This window comes from Rutidosis leptorrhynchoides, chromosome 5 (genome assembly GCF_046630445.1).
Source record: "Rutidosis leptorrhynchoides isolate AG116_Rl617_1_P2 chromosome 5, CSIRO_AGI_Rlap_v1, whole genome shotgun sequence".
NCBI classification, from domain to species: Eukaryota; Viridiplantae; Streptophyta; class Magnoliopsida; order Asterales; family Asteraceae; genus Rutidosis; species Rutidosis leptorrhynchoides.
Genome location: NC_092337.1, coordinates 455,181,128 through 455,202,274, shown reverse-complemented (window position 1 = coordinate 455,202,274; position 21,147 = coordinate 455,181,128).

Here is a 21,147-nt window from a genome sequence, read left to right as displayed (position 1 = left end):
AAAGAAAAGAAGAGATGGATCTACACGATGAATCAATTCCATCATTAAAAGGAAGTAAAGTCTTCCAAAAAAGACACGCGCTTCTTGATTTAGGTCAAGAAGTTGTCGTCCAGACCAGCTGTAGGTTGACGAAAAATCTAGAAAAGTCATCACTAAAATCAGCAGGAAATCCACGGACCTCAGCATTAAACAGGGTCGCCAAGTGGTCGGATTTATCCTAACCATGAGAAGGATTTATCTCGTAAAATGGGGGGGCACCATGCAAATTAGCTGGATAAGACTAATGAATCAGATCCCCAGAAAGGATAATCTCCTTAAAGATTAAAAATCAGCTTTTAAGACTGATATTACTCAATCCTAGAGATTGACCTTAAAGATTGAGAATTCAAACTCATGGAATTCGATGATATCTAAACTCGAGCTTAAACGAGAAAATATTTTGATCAAAATTACAAACCGATTTGTTTTCTGAAAACCCTATTTTCAATGCGTTCATTACCATTGAACGTAAAATCCTAGGAATTCACCTGGAATTCATTAGGTCACCTGAACTAAATCGGGTGTCAACCGTAAGAACGGTGGTTGCATAGTGGTCAAAGACAAGACCTTGTGCCAGACCGAAAAATTATAAGGGTGAGCTTTACTATTGCTCCTACCAAGGATAGTAATTGCGTCCGACACGTTATAGACCATAATTAAAAGCATGTCAGGGGACATTGCCTTAACAGTTGCTTGTTCAACGCTTTCCTTTACAACCGGACGGTAGTTTGCCGAAAGGTAATATACGGAACAAGTAAACTGGACGTGTTGCTTTCCTAATACAAGGTTAGCAAGTGGGTGACACAAAACAGCAAGTTTTGAGCTAAAATTTTCAATTCTGAAACCCACCAAACCCACAAAAATATTTTGCAAACACCGGTAAAGGGTTATCCCGGAAAACTTATCTAGGGTAAAAACTAGATTTAATTTTCAAAAGATCAAATGTTTTCATAAAGATCCAATTTCCTTAATGGATCTAAATTTTTATAGTCATGTGGGACTGTAAACCATATCGTTGCTACCATTGTTTATACCGCCGTATAGAAATCACTGATGTACAAAGTGTGAAGAATAAAGAAGTGATTCTAGTATTTCAAGACGATATTGCTTGAGGACAAGCAACGCTCAAGTGTGGGAATATTTGATAATGCTAAAAACGAACATATATTTCATAGCATTATTCCTCAAGAAAGACAAGCTTTTAGTTGCAATTGTTCTATTTACAAGTGATATTCGTTTAAATAATAAAAGGTGAAGACAAAAGACAGATTCGACGAATTGAAGACGCAAACGACCAAAAAGCTCAAAAGTACAAAAGACAATCAAAAAGGTTCCAATTATTGATAAGAAACGTCTCGAAATTACAAGAGTACAAGATTCAAAACGCAAAGTACAAAATATAAAATTGTACGCAAGGACGTTCGAAAATCCGGAACCGGGACCAGAGTCAACTCTTAACGCTCGACGCAACGGACTAAAAATTACAAGTTAACTATGTATATAAATATAATATAATATATAATTAATTATATTAATTATATATATATATTATATTTATAAATAAAAAACCGTCGGCAGAGAAAGACTCCAAGGACTGAGCTGTAAATTCATTCTCCGGGACTCGCGGAGTTTGAAGAGGATTTCACCGCGAGTCGCGGAGCCCCAAAAATCGACTCTGCCTATAAAGCAAACCGAATTCTGATCATTTTTCATAATCTATTTTCTCTCTTCTCTCATATATACGATATATATATATATATATAATTTATATTTTAATTTTAATTATAATTATAATTCTAATAATAAGGGTATGTTAGCGAATATTGTAAGGGTGTAAGTCGAAATTCTGTCCGTGTAACGCTACGCTATTTTTAATCATTGTAAGTTATGTTCAACCTTTTTATATTAATGTCTCGTAGCTAAGTTATTATTATGCTTATTTAAAACGAAGTAATCATGATGTTGGGCTAATTACTAAAATTGGGTAATTGGGCTTTGTACCATAATTGGAGTTTGGACAAAAGAACGACACTTGTGGAAATTAGACTATGGGCTATTAATGGGCTTTATATTTGTTTAACTAAATGATAGTTTGTTAATGTTAATATAAAGATATACAATTGAGCGTCCCTATAAATTACCATATACACTCAATCGGACACGATGGGCGGGGTATTTATATGTACGAATAATCGTTCATTTAACCGGACACGGGAATGGATTAATAGCCACTAGAATAATTAAAACAGGGGTGAAATTACATTCAAGGGTAATTGGTGTAATTGTTAACAAAGTAGTAAAACCTTAGTTTACACGCAGTCGATAACCTGGTGTATTCATTAAACAAAGTATTAAAACCTTGTTACAATTCGAATCCCCAATTAGTTGGAATATTTAACTTCGGGTATAAGAATAATTTGATGAGGACACTCGCACTTTATATTTATGACTGATGGACTGTTATGGACAAAAACCAGACGGACATATTAAATAATCCAGGACAAAAGACAATTAACCCATGGGCATAAAACTAAAATCAATACGTCAAACATCATGATTACGAAAGTTTAAATAAGCATAATTCTTTTATTTCATATTTAATTTCCTTTATTTTATATTTAATTGCACTTCTAATTATCGCATTTTTTATTGTTATTATATTTAATTGCATTTTTAATTATCGTACTTTTTAATTATCGCAAGTTTATTTTATCGCACTTTTATTATTCGCAATTTCATTATCGTTATTTACTTTACGCTTTAAATTAAGTCTTTTATTTATTTAATATTTTACATTAGGTTTTAACTGCGACTAAAGTCTTAAAATCGACAAACCGGTCATTAAACGGTAAAAACCCCCCTTTATAATAATAATATTACTTATATATATATTTGTATTTTTATAAAAGTAAACTAATATAGCGTTACGCTTTGTTTAAAGATTTCCCTGTGGAACGAACCGGACTTACTAAAAACTACACTACTGTACGATTAGGTACACTGCCTATAAGTGTTGTAGCAAGGTTTAAGTATATCCATTCTATAAATAAATAAATATCTTGTGTAAAATTGTATCGTATTTAATAGTTTTTCCTAGTAAAATATAAACTATTTCGTATACACCTCGCTTAACATCAAGTATTTTTGGCGCCGCTGCCGGGGACATTTCTAAACGCCGGAAGCACAACGCTAATAATAAAAAAAAAAAAAGATTTTTAGCTTACTTCTATTAAAATTCGTTTTTGTAAAAATACGTGTTAATTATTCAAAAATATAAAAAGAAAAAAAAAATATAAGTATTTTTTTTAAATATTTAAGTTTTATAAGTTTCTTTATTCTTATTTTAATTTATAAAAATATAAGTTTTATTAAATATTTTTTATAAACAGAAAAAATTAAAAACAGAAAATAAAATAAATAAATAAATAAAGAAAAACGCGTTGAAGAAATAAGCTGTCATCTGAATTTTGGATCCCCGCGAGTCGCGGGGTTTGAAGCATTAAATACCGCAAGTCGCGGAGGGTACCTGACACACGGACAGAAGCCCTAATTTAGCATTAATTACGGGTTTTAATTAATTATTATTATTATTTAACCCTAATTATTATTATTATTAGTTTTATTTTAAGATTTACTTTTTATTTAATTTATATACTTTAGTTAAATTAGTTTTATTAAATTGTAAAATTAGTAGTTTTATTAAATAAATAATATAAAAATAATATTTTTATAAAAATTGTACTTTTTACAACTTTTTGTATATTTTTATATTTTGTCCCTTTTTAATCATTGTAGCATAATATTTGTATTTTTCTCTCATATTTAATTTTAAACTTAGTTTTTGCTATAGTTATTTTTACTCCTAGATTTTTAGGCTTTGCCGTAGAATTCCTTAAGTGCTTTTTCTTTAGACTAAGATTTAGGTACTTTAAAATTTTGCGACGCCTTTTTAAGTTTTAGTTTCTTTTTAAGTTATTTCCATTTGGGATTTAGTTTTTCCTGTAAGCTTTAATATTTTTAGACACCTTTTACTATGTATCAATTATCATTCCAATTAGTAATTTCAATTTGCGATTATAATTTTAAGTTAGTTGTAGTAATAAGGTTAGGTTAGTTAAGTATTTTTAAGTTTTGATAAGTTTCTTTTATTTTTTTTTTTCGTCACCTTTTATTTTTCAACCATTTTTCTTTTTCTACCTTTTGCGATGAACTCTTTTTCTCTCTTATTTCTCGCCATTCTAGTTTTTAGGACTTAGAATTTTTTCTACTTCTTATCTAAATTTCTTAAAATTACGAAAATTTATTTTAAGTGGTTAAATTGATAGACATCAAAATTTTCTGGTTCGTAGTAATAGTTGGATTTGTACGTGGACCGGGTTATTGGAGCCAAACAGTCCTCAATTATATTGAGACCAAACGAATCCTGCCCCTCTGCTGCATCTTTTGGCTATTCGAAACTTGGGCAAAATCAGAAAAGTCTATTGATTGGATAACTTATTATAATTTTTCTTTCTTTTTAAAAACTAATAGGATATTCAGTGAATGCACCGAGCAAGACGTTCACCACCTTTTGTACGTTCATCACCTTTTGTACGTTCACCGCCTGTAACTAGATCAAGACATTTAGCAAATATAACCGCCGTTGATTTTTCTTTAGAATCGTCATCCAGTAGACCAAGTACTTCAGTTCAAATTTCCGATAATCCATTTTTTGAACCCGACCTCACAATTGAGAATCCGGAAAATATTCAGGAACGGTTCATAGATCCTGAACCATTAAACTTTCCTCCGGAGCCACCAATCATTCAAACAGAGATTGTTGAGGAACGAACCATTAAATCAGAATCATCTAGTGATACCGATTCAACAAATTCAATTATGGAGAATCTGGAACCTTTAAGTATGGAAGACCGAATGAGAGCTAAACGCACTGGCCAAGGTCACGCAATTACTCATCCAGACATTAATGCGCCAGATTATGAAATCAAAGGACAAATTCTACACATGGTGACTAATCAATGCCAATTTAGTGGTGCGCCGAAGGAAGATCCAAATGAACATCTACGTACCTTTAATAGGATCTGCACACTATTTAAAATCCGAGAAGTGGAGGATGAACAGATATATCTCATGTTATTTCCCTGGACTTTAAAGGGAGAAGCCAAAGATTGGTTGGAATCGTTACCTGAAGGGGCGATCGATACATGGGACGTTTTAATTGACAAATTTCTTAAACAATTCTTTCCTGCATCTAAAGCCGTAAGACTTCAAGCAGAAATTGTTACGTTTACACAGAAACCAAATGAAACTCTATATGAGGCGTGGACAAGATATGGAAAGTTGTTAAGAGGATGTCCGCAACATGGTTTAGATACTTGTCAAATAGTACAAATATTCTACCAAGGATGCGACATCACTACAAGGAAAGACATAGATATAGCAGCTGGTGGTTCTATTATGAAGAAAACCGAAACTGATGCTTACAAAATTATTGATAACACTGCTTCCCACTCACATGAGTGGCACCAAGAAAAAGATATCATTAGATCATCTAAAGCAGCTAGAGCCGATTCTAGTCATGACTTAGATTCCATTTCCGCAAAGATAGATGCTGTGGAGAGACGAATGGAAAAGATGACTAAAGATATTCACTCAATACGAATTAGTTGTGAGCAGTGTGGAGGACCACATTTGACAAAAGATTGTCTCAGTATTGAATTAACAATGGAACAAAGAGAGAATATTTCATACATAAACCAAAGGCCTGGAAATAATTATCAGAATAATTATCAACCGCCAAGACCGATTTACAATCAAAACCAGAATTATAACCGAAATATTCCATACAACAACCAACAAGGTCCCAGCAATCAACAAGTATCCAATAATACTTACAATCAGCAAAGACCTAATTTTCAAAACAAACCACCACAACAAACCGATGATAAAAAGCCGAATTTAGAAGATATGATGACGAAGCTAGTTGAAACTCAAACGCAGTTTTTCACATCTCAAAAACAAACTAATGAACAAAATGCTCAAGCATTTAGAAATCAACAAGCTTCTATTCAAAATCTGGAACAAGAAGTAAGTAACCTAGCAAGGTTAATAGGTGAAAGAAAACCGGGAAGTCTACCTAGTGATACAAATGCTAACCCCAGGAATGAAACAGCTAAAGCTATTACCACAAGAAGTGGTACAACACTTAAACTACCTGAAATACCTGTAACTTCTGATGAAACTATTCCTACTCCACAAGAACCACAACCTGACCAAGATAAGGAAAAAGAACCGGTAGTTGAAAAGGTTAATGAAGATAACACAGTTAAGGATAAACCTTATGTTAAACCATACCAACCACCACTTCCTTACCCGAGTAAAATGAAGAAAGAAAAACTTGAAGCCGAGCAATCCAAATTCTTGGATATGTTTAAACAGATAAATGTAAATCTTCCTTTCATTGATGTGATTTCAGGAATGCCAAGATATGCTAAATTCTTGAAAGATCTAATCTCAAATAGAAAGAAAATGGAAGAACTCTCGGCTGTTACTATGAATGCTAATTGTTCAGCAGTGCTGTTGAATAAGATACCAGAAAAATTATCTGATCCAGGAAGTTTCACAATTCCATGTTTTCTGGGTAGTCTTAGTTCAATAGAAGCATTGGCAGACTTAGGTGCTAGTATAAATCTAATGCCGTATTCACTATACGCTAAACTAGACCTTGGAGAATTGAAACCAACCAGAATAAGCATACAACTAGCCGATAGATCAATAAAATATCCTAGAGGGATAATGGAGAACATGCTAGTTAAAGTTGGTAATTTAGTATTTCCAGTAGATTTTGTTGTTTTGGACATGGAAGAAGATTCTCAAGTTCCTCTCATATTAGGAAGACCATTCTTAAACACGGCTAAAGCAATGATAGACGTGTTCGGTAAGAAACTGACCCTAAGTATAGAGGATGAGAGTGTTACCTTTTCAGTTGATAGAGCAATGCAACAACCACAATCTGCAGATGATACATGTTATTATATTCAAACTATAGATGCACATGCAGAATTATTAGAAGAATTTCCAGAATTACAAGGAACAGGAGAATGTTCTTTAGGAGAAGGTAATGAACCAATTGATGAAGCTGAAATGTTAGCTACACTAATAGCTAATGGATATGAACCAACAACAGAAGAAATTCAAATGCTAAAAGAAGAAGACAGATATCGATATAAATCATCGATAGAAGAACCTCCGAAATTAGAGTTAAAGCCACTTCCAAACCATTTGGAATACGCTTATTTACATGGTGAATCTGAATTACCTGTAATAATATCGTCTTCTCTTACTGAAAATGAGAAATCACAACTCATTTCTGTGTTGAAAGCTCATAAACCAGCCATTGCATGGAAGATTCATGATATTAAAGGAATAAGTCCTTCGTATTGCACACATAAAATCCTTATGGAAGAAGGTCATAAAACGTATGTGCAACGCCAACGAAGACTAAATCCTAATATGCAAGATGTAGTTAAGAAAGAGATTATTAAACTGCTAGATGCAGGTTTGATATATCCAATTTCTGATAGTCCATGGGTAAGCCCAGTTCAATGCGTACCTAAGAAGGGTGGCATGACTGTCATTACAAATGAGAAAAATGAGCTTATTCCTACTAGGACTGTAACAGGATGGCGTGTATGTATTGATTATAGAAAATTAAATGACGCCACCAGAAAAGATCACTTTTCCTTACCTTTCATAGATCAAATGTTGGAAAGATTAGCCGGAAATAGTTACTATTATTTTCTAGATGGATTTTCCGGATATTTTCAAATTCCAATAGCACCCGAGGACCAAGAGAAAACCACATTCACGTGCCCTTATGGTACTTTTGCTTACAAACGCATGCCATTTGGACTTTGTAACGCCCCTGCAACCTTTCAAAGGTGTATGATGGCGATTTTTCACGACATGATAGAAGAATGCATGGAAGTATTCATGGATGACTTTTCAGTCTTCGGTGATACATTTAAATCATGTCTAGTTAATCTGGAACGAATGCTAATTAGATGCGAAAAATCAAATCTAGTACTTAATTGGGAAAAATGCCATTTCATGGTTAAAGAAGGCATCGTTCTTGGACATAAAATTTCAAAAGAAGGAATTGAAGTGGATAGAGCTAAAGTAGATGTAATTGCTAAACTTCCAAATCCCACCAATGTTAGAGGAGTTAGGAGTTTTCTAGGGCATGCCGGTTTTTACCGACGTTTCATAAAAGATTTTTCAAAAATTGCCACTCCTATGAATAAACTCCTAGAAAAGGATGCTCCATTCATCTTTTCAGATGAGTGTATCAAATCTTTTAATATTCTTAAATAGAAACTCACTAATGCACCGATCATGATAACACCAAATTGGAATCTACCATTTGAACTAATGTGCGATGCAAGTGATTTTGCAATGGGAGCCGTTTTAGGACAAAGGATTGAAAAACGATTTCAACCTATATATTATGCTAGTAAGACATTACAAGGAGCACAAACGAACTATACAACTACTGAAAAAGAACTCCTTTCTATTGTCTTTGCTTTTGACAAATTTCGATCATATCTCGTTCTAGCAAAAACGGTGGTCTATACCGACCATTCTGCTCTTAGATACCTATTTTCAAAACAAGATGCTAAACCAAGATTAATCCGTTGGATCTTACTCTTACAAGAGTTTGATATTGAAATCCGAGATAAAAGAGGAGCAGAAAATCTCGCCGCTGATCATCTTTCTCGTCTTGAAAATCCTGAGTTAGAAGTTCTAAATGAATCGGCCATACAAGACAACTTTCCTGATGAATATCTATTGAAGATAGATTATAAAGAAATCCCATGGTTTGCAGACTATGCAAACTACTTAGTTTGTGGATTCCTTGAAAAAGGATTATCGTACCAAAGACGAAAGAAATTCTTCAGTGATATAAAACACTATTTCTGGGAAGATCCACATCTGTTTTAATTTATAAGTTTTATAAGTTTCTTTATTCTTATTTTAATTTATAAAAATATAAGTTTTATTAAATATTTTTTATAAACAGAAAAAATTAAAAACAGAAAATAAAATAAATAAATAAATAAATAAAGAAAAACGCGTTGAAGAAATAAGCTGTCATCTGAATTTTGGATCCCCGCGAGTCGCGGGGTTTGAAGCATTAAATACCGCAAGTCGCGGAGGGTACCTGACACACGGAAAGAAGCCCTAATTCAGCATTAATTACGGGTTTTAATTAATTATTATTATTATTTAACCCTAATTATTATTATTATTATTATTATTAGTTTTATTTTAAGATTTACTTTTTATTTAATTTATATACTTTAGTTAAATTAGTTTTATTAAATTGTAAAATTAGTAGTTTTATTAAATAAATAATATAAAAATAATATTTTTATAAAAATTGTACTTTTTACAACTTTTTGTATATTTTTATATTTTGTCCCTTTTTAATCATTGTAGCATAATATTTGTATTTTTCTCTCATATTTAATTTTAAACTTAGTTTTTGCTATAGTTATTTTTACTCCTAGATTTTTAGGCTTTGCCGTAGAATTCCTTAAGTGCTTTTTCTTTAGACTAAGATTTAGGTACTTTAAAATTTTGCGACGCCTTTTTAAGTTTTAGTTTCTTTTTAAGTTATTTCCATTTGGGATTTAGTTTTTCCTGTAAGCTTTAATATTTTTAGACACCTTTTACTATGTATCAATTATCATTCCAATTAGTAATTTCAATTTGCGATTATAATTTTAAGTTAGTTGTAGTAATAAGGTTAGGTTAGTTAAGTATTTTTAAGTTTTGATAAGTTTCTTTTATTTTTATTTTTTCGTCGCCTTTTATTTTTCAACCATTTTTCTTTTTCTACCTTTTGCGACGAACTCTTTTTCTCTCTTATTTCTCGCCATTCTAGTTTTTAGGACTTAGAATTTTTTCTACTTCTTATCTAAATTTCTTAAAATTACGAAAATTTATTTTAAGTGGTTAAATTGATAGACATCAAAATTTTCTGGTTCGTAGTAATAGTTGGATTTGTACGTGGACCGGGTTATTGGAGCCAAACAGTCCTCAATTATATTGAGACCAAACGAATCCTGCCCCTCTGCTGCATCTTTTGGCTATTCGAAACGTGGGCAAAATCAGAAAAGTCTATTGATTGGATAACTTATTATAATTTTTCTTTCTTTTTAAAAACTAATAGGATATTCAGTGAATGCACCGAGCAAGACGTTCACCACCTTTTGTACGTTCACCGCCTGTAACTAGATCAAGACATTTAGCAAATATAACCACCGTTGATTTTTCTTTAGAATCGTCATCCAGTAGACCAAGTACTTCAGTTCAAATTTCCGATAATCCATTTTTTGAACCCGACCTCACAATTGAGAATCCGGAAAATATTCAGGAACGGTTCGTAGATCCTGAACCATTAAACTTTCCTCCGGAGCCACCAATCATTCAAACAGAGATTGTTGAGGAACGAACCATTAAATCAGAATCATCTAGTGATACCGATTCAATAAATTCAATTATGGAGAATCTGGAACCTTTAAGTATGGAAGACCGAATGAGAGCTAAACGCACTGGCCAAGGTCACGCAATTACTCATCCAGACATTAATGCGCCAGATTATGAAATCAAAGGACAAATTCTACACATGGTGACTAATCAATGCCAATTTAGTGGTGCGCCGAAGGAAGATCCAAATGAACATCTACGTACCTTTAATAGGATCTGCACACTATTTAAAATCCGAGAAGTGGAGGATGAACAGATATATCTCATGTTATTTCCCTGGACTTTAAAGGGAGAAGCCAAAGATTGGTTGGAATCGTTACCTGAAGGGGCGATCGATACATGGGACGTTTTAATTGACAAATTTCTTAAACAATTCTTTCCTGCATCTAAAGCCGTAAGACTTCAAGCAGAAATTGTTACGTTTACACAGAAACCAAATGAAACTCTATATGAGGCGTGGACAAGATATGGAAAGTTGTTAAGAGGATGTCCGCAACATGGTTTAGATACTTGTCAAATAGTACAAATATTCTACCAAGGATGCGACATCACTACAAGGAAAGACATAGATATAGCAGCTGGTGGTTCTATTATGAAGAAAACCGAAACTGATGCTTACAAAATTATTGATAACACTGCTTCCCACTCACATGAGTGGCACCAAGAAAAAGATATCATTAGATCATCTAAAGCAGCTAGAGCCGATTCTAGTCATGACTTAGATTCCATTTCCGCAAAGATAGATGCTGTGGAGAGACGAATGGAAAAGATGACTAAAGATATTCACTCAATACGAATTAGTTGTGAGCAGTGTGGAGGTTGGGTACCATTAAAAAGTTTGCCTAAGAATGATTCAAGTATAATGCACAAGTAGTCAAGTAAGTGCTATCTATAGCAATGTATGTCAGAATGCAATGGCTAACTATCCGGTTGTAGTCTAGATTCACTAATGCATCCTAACGACTCTGTCAGACACACTAATGCATATCCTAGTTCCCTACAACCAACGCTCTGATACCACTTGTAACGACCCGACCAAAACCGTTATTGACGGCGCCGTTAACTTAGGTCCCGTTGCGTGGTCGTAGTCCCTATATGAGACTCGTTTGACCAAAATTATGTCGCATTCATTTGAAAGGTACAAGACTTGCAAGTTTAGTTTACAAAACCGTTCGACAACAAGTCTAAGTTTACAAAAGTCATAAAGTATAAATGAAATAAATTGCGACATAATATAAGTTGAAAAACACAGTTGCTATAAATAGCGTAAGTATGTAAACAAAAGTTTGAATCCAAAAGTGCTATCCCTAGCGTATGTATGTATGTATGTATGCTTGACCCCAAGCAAGAAATCAGAGTGTATGCATGTATGCTCGACTCCAAGCAAGTATGAGTGTACGCGGAAGCATGTATCAAATAGCCAAGTATGAACCTGAGAAACATATAGAAAACTGTCAACGAAAAACGTTGGTGAAATCATAGGTGTTTGTAATAAACGTTGTTTTTGAACCACAAGATTTAGTATTCCCATAACGTTGATTATCATAATCGTTTGCATTCCAAAAGTATTGTTCGCGAGCACCCAATTATCAAGACTTAACGTTTCCTTCCATAGAACCCCATCACAATAGTGTTAGAACATACACTGTCTCTCGAAAATATATTTCATCCGTAGACGGTAGCGAACCGTCCGTAATGAGGGTTTGTCAAACCCGTATGGCCACACAATATAAGTTCTCGCTTACACCCTGCAAGTGTAACTAATGATAATCGAATTGAGGATTTTTGTTCTAACTCGCTGTGGAATGTTTGTTTTCCTTGTACTTGTGTTCAAAGTATAAAAGCAAGTAGTACAAAATGTAACAAAGTATATGTTTCTCAGCCCACAATTTAAAAGTATAAAAAGTTGTTGAAAAGGTGGGACTATGATCTCACCTCGAGTGCACGAGTATAAAAGTACTTCACAAAGTAACGTATGCATGAAAGTTGCTTAGCCTTGACCTAAACAAGTAAGTTGTATCAATTAACCGGTTACGACACAAGGTCGGGTGAAATGTGTTCAATTAGTCCTATGGCTCGTTACGACTCGATTAAATATAGCATGTGAATCAATTTGTCAAGTTTCATACAAGAATCACGTATAAAAGCATGTTATAACGATTGCATAAAAGTTTGGTTAAGTTTGACTAAAAGTCAAACTTGGTCAAAGTCAACGAAAAAGTCAACATGTTCGGGTCGGGCCCCCGACTATTTTTCTATGCTAATTATTCATATACAAGTATATTAAAACAAGTTTCATGTGAATCGGAGGTCGATAGCTAGTCAAACATTTCGCGTGAAATGCGCCAAACAAAGCAGAATCTGGCCAGGCCAATCCGCGCGCCGCGCGGGGATGGGGCGCGCCGCGCCACCATCTGGGCAGACACTTTCCTTTTTTTTTCAAAGTATGCACGAACCAAAACATTTTCCAACCCAACTCTTGACCCGCAAACACTTATAATGCCTATCATATATCGTCGAAAAGGTATTTTGACGAGGAATACAACTAACCACATATCATCAATCAAAAACATCATTTTCAACAACCGATTTCTCGTCAAGTGATCAATAAAAGTCTATTTTCAAATTTTCAAGTTCCTCAAATGCATTTTGAGTTTCGGGAATCCAATTCTCACATATGATATGCCGTTTTGAAGGTAATGAAGCATACATTACTACTAAACACTAACAATTAACATTTCATGGCATTCAAGCATCAAAAGTTCATGTCAAGAACTATCAAACCCTAGTCAAACATCTCAAAATCAATAATCATGCTTTTGAAGTTTTCTTAATCAACCTACACATCAAATTGAAGCTAATGATGCTAGTAACACATTTAATACATGAACTTTAACAATTAAACAACATTTAATCATCCAAAATCAAAGATTAAGCACACCCATTTCAAAGTTCATACTAGTTACTCCAAATCAACCAATCGAGCAAACAAAACATATATTCATATTATACACGAGCCATAGACACTAACTAACACAATTTCAAGTCAAAAACACGAATTTAAAGAAAATTAGTGATTTTAGAAAGTTACCCAAAATGGATGAAATTGGTACCAAATCGAAGAGGATGATGAGAGGATCACGAATATGCAATTTGTTTTGAAGTTTGCTTCCCGATCCGGATTTAGATGATGATTTATGTTTGTGTTCTTGAGAGAAAAAAAAAGAAAGAAAGAAAAAAAAATAGAAATGGATGAATGAGTGGGTGGAGGTGGTGAGTGGTTGACTAGTCAACTACTAGCCACCTCTTTGGTCAAGTGGCGGAACTAGTCCCTCAAGTTTCAGAGCGGGTGCGGGAATAAGCCAAACGAATATTTTAAAAACGCTCGTGTAAACGGGTGACATTAAAATTAAATAACGAGGGATATTATTAAAAAAAAGACAGTGTTAAAAATAAATTTAACGGAAAAACGCGGGATGTTACAGACGCGCCTTATCTGGCGAACCGAATTCTACTTTTTCGAAACCTTGTTTAACTCGCTTCGCACTCCAACAATATCATCATACACACCGTTATCGACCCATACGTTTTACAAAACATGTAACTATGAGTGCGTTTGATAAATCTGAATGATCAAACACCGAGTGATTCATAACCTGAATGATTCAAAGGTTCTGAATGACAATATGTTATTTGATAATCATTTTTAGATAAACAATATGAATGAATTAAATCAACTTATTATTGTTTAATATTAACAAAAACTTCAATATCTTATTTCAGCGGTCCGGGTAGGATTTAGGAAGAATATTACATAATATTTCAGCTCTTAATGGTTAAAAGAGTGTTTCAACTTTGAATGATTCAACACTGAATATCGAACCATTCAACACCATATGTCATTCAAATGTCAGAAACAAACGCACTGAATGTTGAACCATTAAGAGGTAAACAAACGCACATAACATTTTAGTCATATCATACCAAAAATTAAACTAGAATCTTAAGTACACTTTTAAAACTTTTACGGAACTAAAAAAAGAACCAGGGGCGTCTCTACGTACTACTCATTGGGGTCATGTGACACCACTAGTTCGAAAATTTTTGTAGAAAATGTCCTTTAACTTGTATATGACACCACTAAATATAACTGTAGGACCCCGTATTGTGATGACCCGGAAATTTCTGACCAAATTTAAACTTAATCTTTGTATGATTAACATTTCCGACACGATAAGCAAAGTCTGTAAAACTGAATCTCAAAATTTTTGAACTACTTTCATATATTCAAATACCTTTCGGTTATTCTTGACGATTCGCGAACAATTATATGTATATAGATACATATATATATATACTATAACTTGAAAACGTAACAATGTATTAATTGTTTGATACTGTACATTAAACTTATTGGTTTAAATATTTATTTGAATATATATGATAAGTTGGAATATTAATTATATGAATAACTTGCAACGTATATTTAAAACGTGTTTATGAATGTTGAAAATATATATTAACTTGGTCATAAAATGATTTGTTATTATATATATATTAACAAATAGCGAGACAACGATTTATAGAAGTAAATGACCAAAACACTCGAAAGTTTAAGATACACTTTGAATGATATAGTTTATTGATAATTTAAGACTATATTTTGACAAAGGTACGAGTCACAAAACGTAAATTGCGAGTTTTCTAAGCGTACAAAAATGCGTTCGAGAAACCGGAACCGGGACATAAGTCGAGTGACAACGTACGAGTCATCGGAACGAAAATTACAAGTCAACTATGCACATGAATTTAATAAAATATATAATTAATTATTTAAATTATATATATTATATATATTATAAAATATTATGTCGACAAACAAGAAGTTAAAAATTTGTGAGCTGCCCCAGGGTGACATGCGATCGCATGGCCTTGAAGCACAAATCCCATGCGATCGCATGGGGTACTTTTTCAGAAAAGGTTCTATAAATTCAAACGATTTCATTTCAATCACACACATATTTATTTATGTTACTTCCTCCGTATTTAAATTATTATTATTATTATTATTATTATTATTATTATTATTATTATTATTATTAAGATTAATATTATTATTAATCTTATTAATTATTAGTATTATTAATTATTAATTAGTAATATACATAAAATACTACGACGAGGTTATGAGCATGTCACTTTCAAAAATGGGTTTTAGAGCGGGATAAAGTTAAGGAAATTATGGGTTATAGCTATGGAGGTTATAGGTAATGTTCATGGGTATTATTTACAAGTCAAACCTACTGTTATCATCTATGTTGTGTCTACGTACTTTTCTGCAATATTGAATCACAATATTGATATGTAAGCATTTATATTTTATCTTTTATACATTAATTGTGTATCCATGTCTAGTGCTCGAGTATATATATTTATACATGTTTGTATGTTAAATTTCGTCGTTAAACAGTTTATAATGAATCACGAATTAAATACATATATTACTGGTAAAAGGTATATGATATACATGTTTTCGGAAAGCTGGCGAAAAATCAATAACTTTTCATTTAGACACCGAATAGTTTCGATGAACGGATTAAAAGATATGATCAACTGAATTATGATTGACGTTAATTGAAATTGCTTTTGAATCTGCAATTAAGATTTAAACAACTTGTTTACGAGATTGATAAAGTGAACTTTTAAATATTACCAACCGAGTAAATGACTCTTTATATAAGGTATGTCTCGTTTTGTTGAACTATTGTCAAAATTGACTTTTTGAAACCACTTTGGATAACTATTATATGTTGATCTAGAGCATTAGGATTGTGATACACTATGACTTGACCTAGCTTGATAGATATTTATTGACCAACATATGTTCTCTAGGTTGAGATCTACGATTAATTGGTAATCCGAGTTTCGGTCACATTTTGGTGAACAACTTTATATGCTGCTAAGGTGAGTTTCATTGCTCCCTTTTTAATTGCTTTTGCAATATATATTTTTGAGCTGAGAATACATGCAATTTATTTTAAACACAATGGATACAAGTACATACTTAATTCTACACTGAGTTTGAACCGAAAATCCCTTAGCTTTGGTAACTAGTAGCTGCCAGTACATAGGATATGGACTGGTGGGCGCGAATAACAGTATATGGATCCATAGGGCTTGACATCCCCGTCCGAGCTAGAGCGCTAGCCTTTTAACGGACGTGTGTTATTTGAGTTTAGGACACGTTGGTTTGCGTGTATTAAAACGAATGGGGTATTTATCATTATAACGTTAAAGCTTAGTTACCAGGGTGCTCTGTTACGTAGAATATATTGACAAACTTTTGATAAATGTTTCTGGATGAAACAACTGAAATCTTGTAATCCACTTTTATATACAGATTATGCGAAACACTAAAACTATGAACTCACCAACCTTTGTGTTGACACTTGTTAGCATGTTTATTCTCATGTTTCCTAGAAGTCTTCCGCTGTTTGCTTATATGTTAGACAAGCTATGTGCATGGAGTCGTACATGGCATATTTTTCAAGGAAACGTTGCATTCACGAAATCATCACCATGTATCTTATTTTGACTGCATTGTCAGCGGAAGTACTATTGTAAACTATTATTTACGGTGATTGTCTATATGTAGAAATCATCATATGTCGAAAACCTTTGATTTAAATATTCATTTATGGTGTGCCTTTTCAAAAGAATGCAATGTTTACAAAACGTATCATATAGAGGTCAAATACCTCGCAATGAAATCGATGAATGACGTGTTTGTCCATATGGATTTGGAGCGATCGTCACAGTTGGTATCAGAGCGTTGGTCATAGTGAACCAGGTCTTGCATGAGTGTGTCTAACTGATAGTTGTTAGGATGCATTAGTAAGTCTGGACTTCGACCGTGTCTGCATGTTAAAAGTTTTGCTTATCATTTCTTGTCAGAAATTACCTGCTTATCATTCATAGTCTAGACACGTTTTACTGCATTGATTGCATGAATAGTGTATAGACAAAATTCATATCTTAGCGTATCTGTTAATGTAAACTTTTCCTGACATCTTTCAAAAATTTCTCCGTGATTTATGGAATTTGGTATTATATATACATATGTAAATTATGTATTGAAGAATACCAAACTAAATTCTATAATCTAATTCATATCAAAAATCATCTCCCTAATTATACAAGATGAATCCCGTATCTAGTTCAAATTCCTTAAACTCTGACAGCTATTCCGATATGGATATTCACCTGAATTTCGAAGACAGTGTAACTGGAATGGATCAACCAATTAGCCATCATCTATTCTGGATGAATTGGGGATGGGTTCGTAGCCTGCTTAGTCATTGGAGACAAAAATAAGGTGATCCCTTCCATCCACCACATTGCCCTCTTGGCGAAGAACCTGAAGCACTTACCGGCGAACCTGTTCGAGACACCATTTTCTCTCTCATTTCCAGAGTGTCTCATCACGATTATATATTATCTCAAATTCTAGATCTTAATCGTCCACTCGTCCGAACCGACAATCACCCCGGTGTAATAGAAGAAGTCAACGAGCTTCGCGCTCGGGTAGTGGCTTTGGAGAATGTGGTGCAAAGGTTACAAGCACCAGCAGCAGCACAGACAGCAACAGTACCACCATCAGCAACACCAACAGTACCATCACCACCACCAACAACAACATCCGCATCCCACACCTCAACATCACAATCTGTACCTCGAACATCAACGTCATACGCACCATAGATACCAAGGAATACCAACAACAACAAACGATGAAGTATTGATTCATAACTTCATCGAAGAAATATTCTGCAGAGAATATGTAGTTTCTAAAAGTTTTAGAGATTATATATTCTAGTCCTAGTCGAAAACCAGATGAGAATAATATTATGTTAACTCATTTTAAATCATGATTACATCTAAAGAAAATATAAATGTAGCTGTATTTTCATAAAGAATGTAATTAAAAAAAACTCTTTTGTACAAACTGTTAATGGTGAGAATATTTTAACGGGTAGGTAATACCTGAGAGATATATAAATTCACTATTAATATGTTACATTCTTAGATTCTGATTCAACAAATCATCAACTATACTCACTACTTTCACAACAATATATATTCTTTTATAAAAATCAAAACAACCATCCTCATCTAAATTTGATTATATATTTTGATTTTCACAAATCAAAATCCAAAGTCAAGATTTAACAAAAGACATCATTCTTAGATTCCTACATCTTTCGAAGCTATACTTTGACTTCAAAACTGTGCAAGATCGTTTAGCGTTGTTTTTACCGAAAATAACCTTGCAATCCCTTTTCAAAGTATCCAGTATTATCAACCATTCAACCAGTCAACGACAACCTTTCAGACTTGAAAATTTGGTATATACGTTTTTGTTACTGGGGAACCTTTTATGTTCCACCACATTAGCAGTAAATTTACCAACAACTTCATTGATCCTTGGCCTTTCGAAAAATCATTATACTCATTGAAACCCTATCATGTACAAATCCACATCTTATAAGAATAATTGCCATACCAACTACCGGGAATTAGCAATCAGTATTTCGAATTTCACAGCAATTCTACGCCAACAGTTATATATATACATATAATGTCTATCTCCTAGACTTACATACTTCGAATGTGAAGTTTCTGAAAAACACCCTAAACTATGAACTAGTTCTCTGAAATTTGGAACAATGCTGATAAAGCAGCAAAAACTGTAAACGACCTTAACAGTCAAAAGTTTGATGATAAAGAATAGTATGGTGGTAAAGCTGAGAAAAATAGAAGGTTTGGAACTGGAAAACGGATTGAGCAAAATATGAAGGAGGCTGTGGATAAATCACAAAGACTGAACCTGCCTTCAAAGAATCCAAATGATTCAGTGTCTGCTGAAATCCTTAGCGAATACCTTGCTTCCGAATCTAAACCCTTGCGGACAATATTCTTCATCATCCTCTGATATTAGAAATTCTAAGATATCATCGTATCTTTCATTATAAATATCCTCCATATTTCTGGAGATAATTCCATAATCATTCTTATCGGAAATCAATTTTCTCCTTGCGATATCTGTGTTACATCATAAAAGAAACTATTTTAGTTTCTAAAATCCAAAAAATTCGAAAAAATGGATGTTTTGAAGTAATGTTGGGAATTGAAGCATGAGTTAGTATAATATAATGACACTTGATCAACGTGATTATATTACAGTAAGTCATGCTGAGTTTCTAAATGGAACGTGATGGTTCACAGATCATATTGTCATCATGTGCCATGTTACACGACTCTTACATTCTACCTCATCTCCAAAAATATTAAGAACATATCTTCTTGATAGTTCTATTTTTTCAGATATTCTGGTAATTTGACAAATCAAGATTGTGTCATCACAATTTCCTTCTTAGAACATTAATTATGTTCATTCCGAAATTCATATCTACGAATTCTGGACTATTATCCGCTTGACTTAAAGTCGGGAAGAGAAAACAAAAGCATGAAGCTTCAAAATATTAATGGAAATATAAATCACAGTAAATTGGAGAGAGTATTAACTGTGGATGTCAATGATTATGGAAAGACAGAAGCAGAGACATCGAAATATAGGGAAAGATATAAAACCCAACAACCATCCAGAGATTATAAACCGTATATATCGATGAATATAGCAATATAAAGATAAGGGAGGACTAAAAACACTATAAAACCAAGAGTATAGTAGAAGTGAATAGATTCTTCTGGCGGCAGATGGAAAAGAAGAATGACAGATATGAAAGTTAGGAGTATATCAAGAATCAGAACTGGATGAAGCATTTCACAATATTTTGGAAGTATGAAATGAAGAAGAAGATATAGGAGTGGTGAAAATAATGAAACGGAAGTGTTTAATTTATAGCAAAATATCAGACATAGCAATCGAGGCAGATTACGCATTTAATCAAAGAAAATCCTAATTTTCGCAAATTCCGAAGAATCAAATCTTATCTAGATAATGAAGATTTTCTATTCCTTAAATTTCGGAAATCAATCGTTACTACGTCAACAGTTAAGGCGAATCTCTATTCCTTCAATTCACTATTTTACGATAACTTCTCTTATATGCTTCGAGTAATTAGATTGTTTTATCCATATTATTCAACGGTAATAAAAATTCTATTTATCAACTCATAATCGTCATGAAAACATTTTTATTGTTAGCCGTGACGACCTCACTCAAATTTCGGGACGAAATTTCTTTAACGGGTAGGTACTGTGATGACCCGAAAATTTCTGACCAAATTTAAACTTAATCTTTGTATGATTAACATTTCCGACACGATAAGCAAAGTCTGTAAAACTGAATCTCAAAATTTTTGAACTACTTTCATATATTCAAATACCTTTCGGTTATTCTTGACGATTCGCGAACAATTATATGTATATAGATACATATATATATACTATAACTTGAAAACGTAACAATGTATTAATTGTTTGATACTGTACATTAAACTTATTGGTTTAAATATTTATTTGAATATATATGAT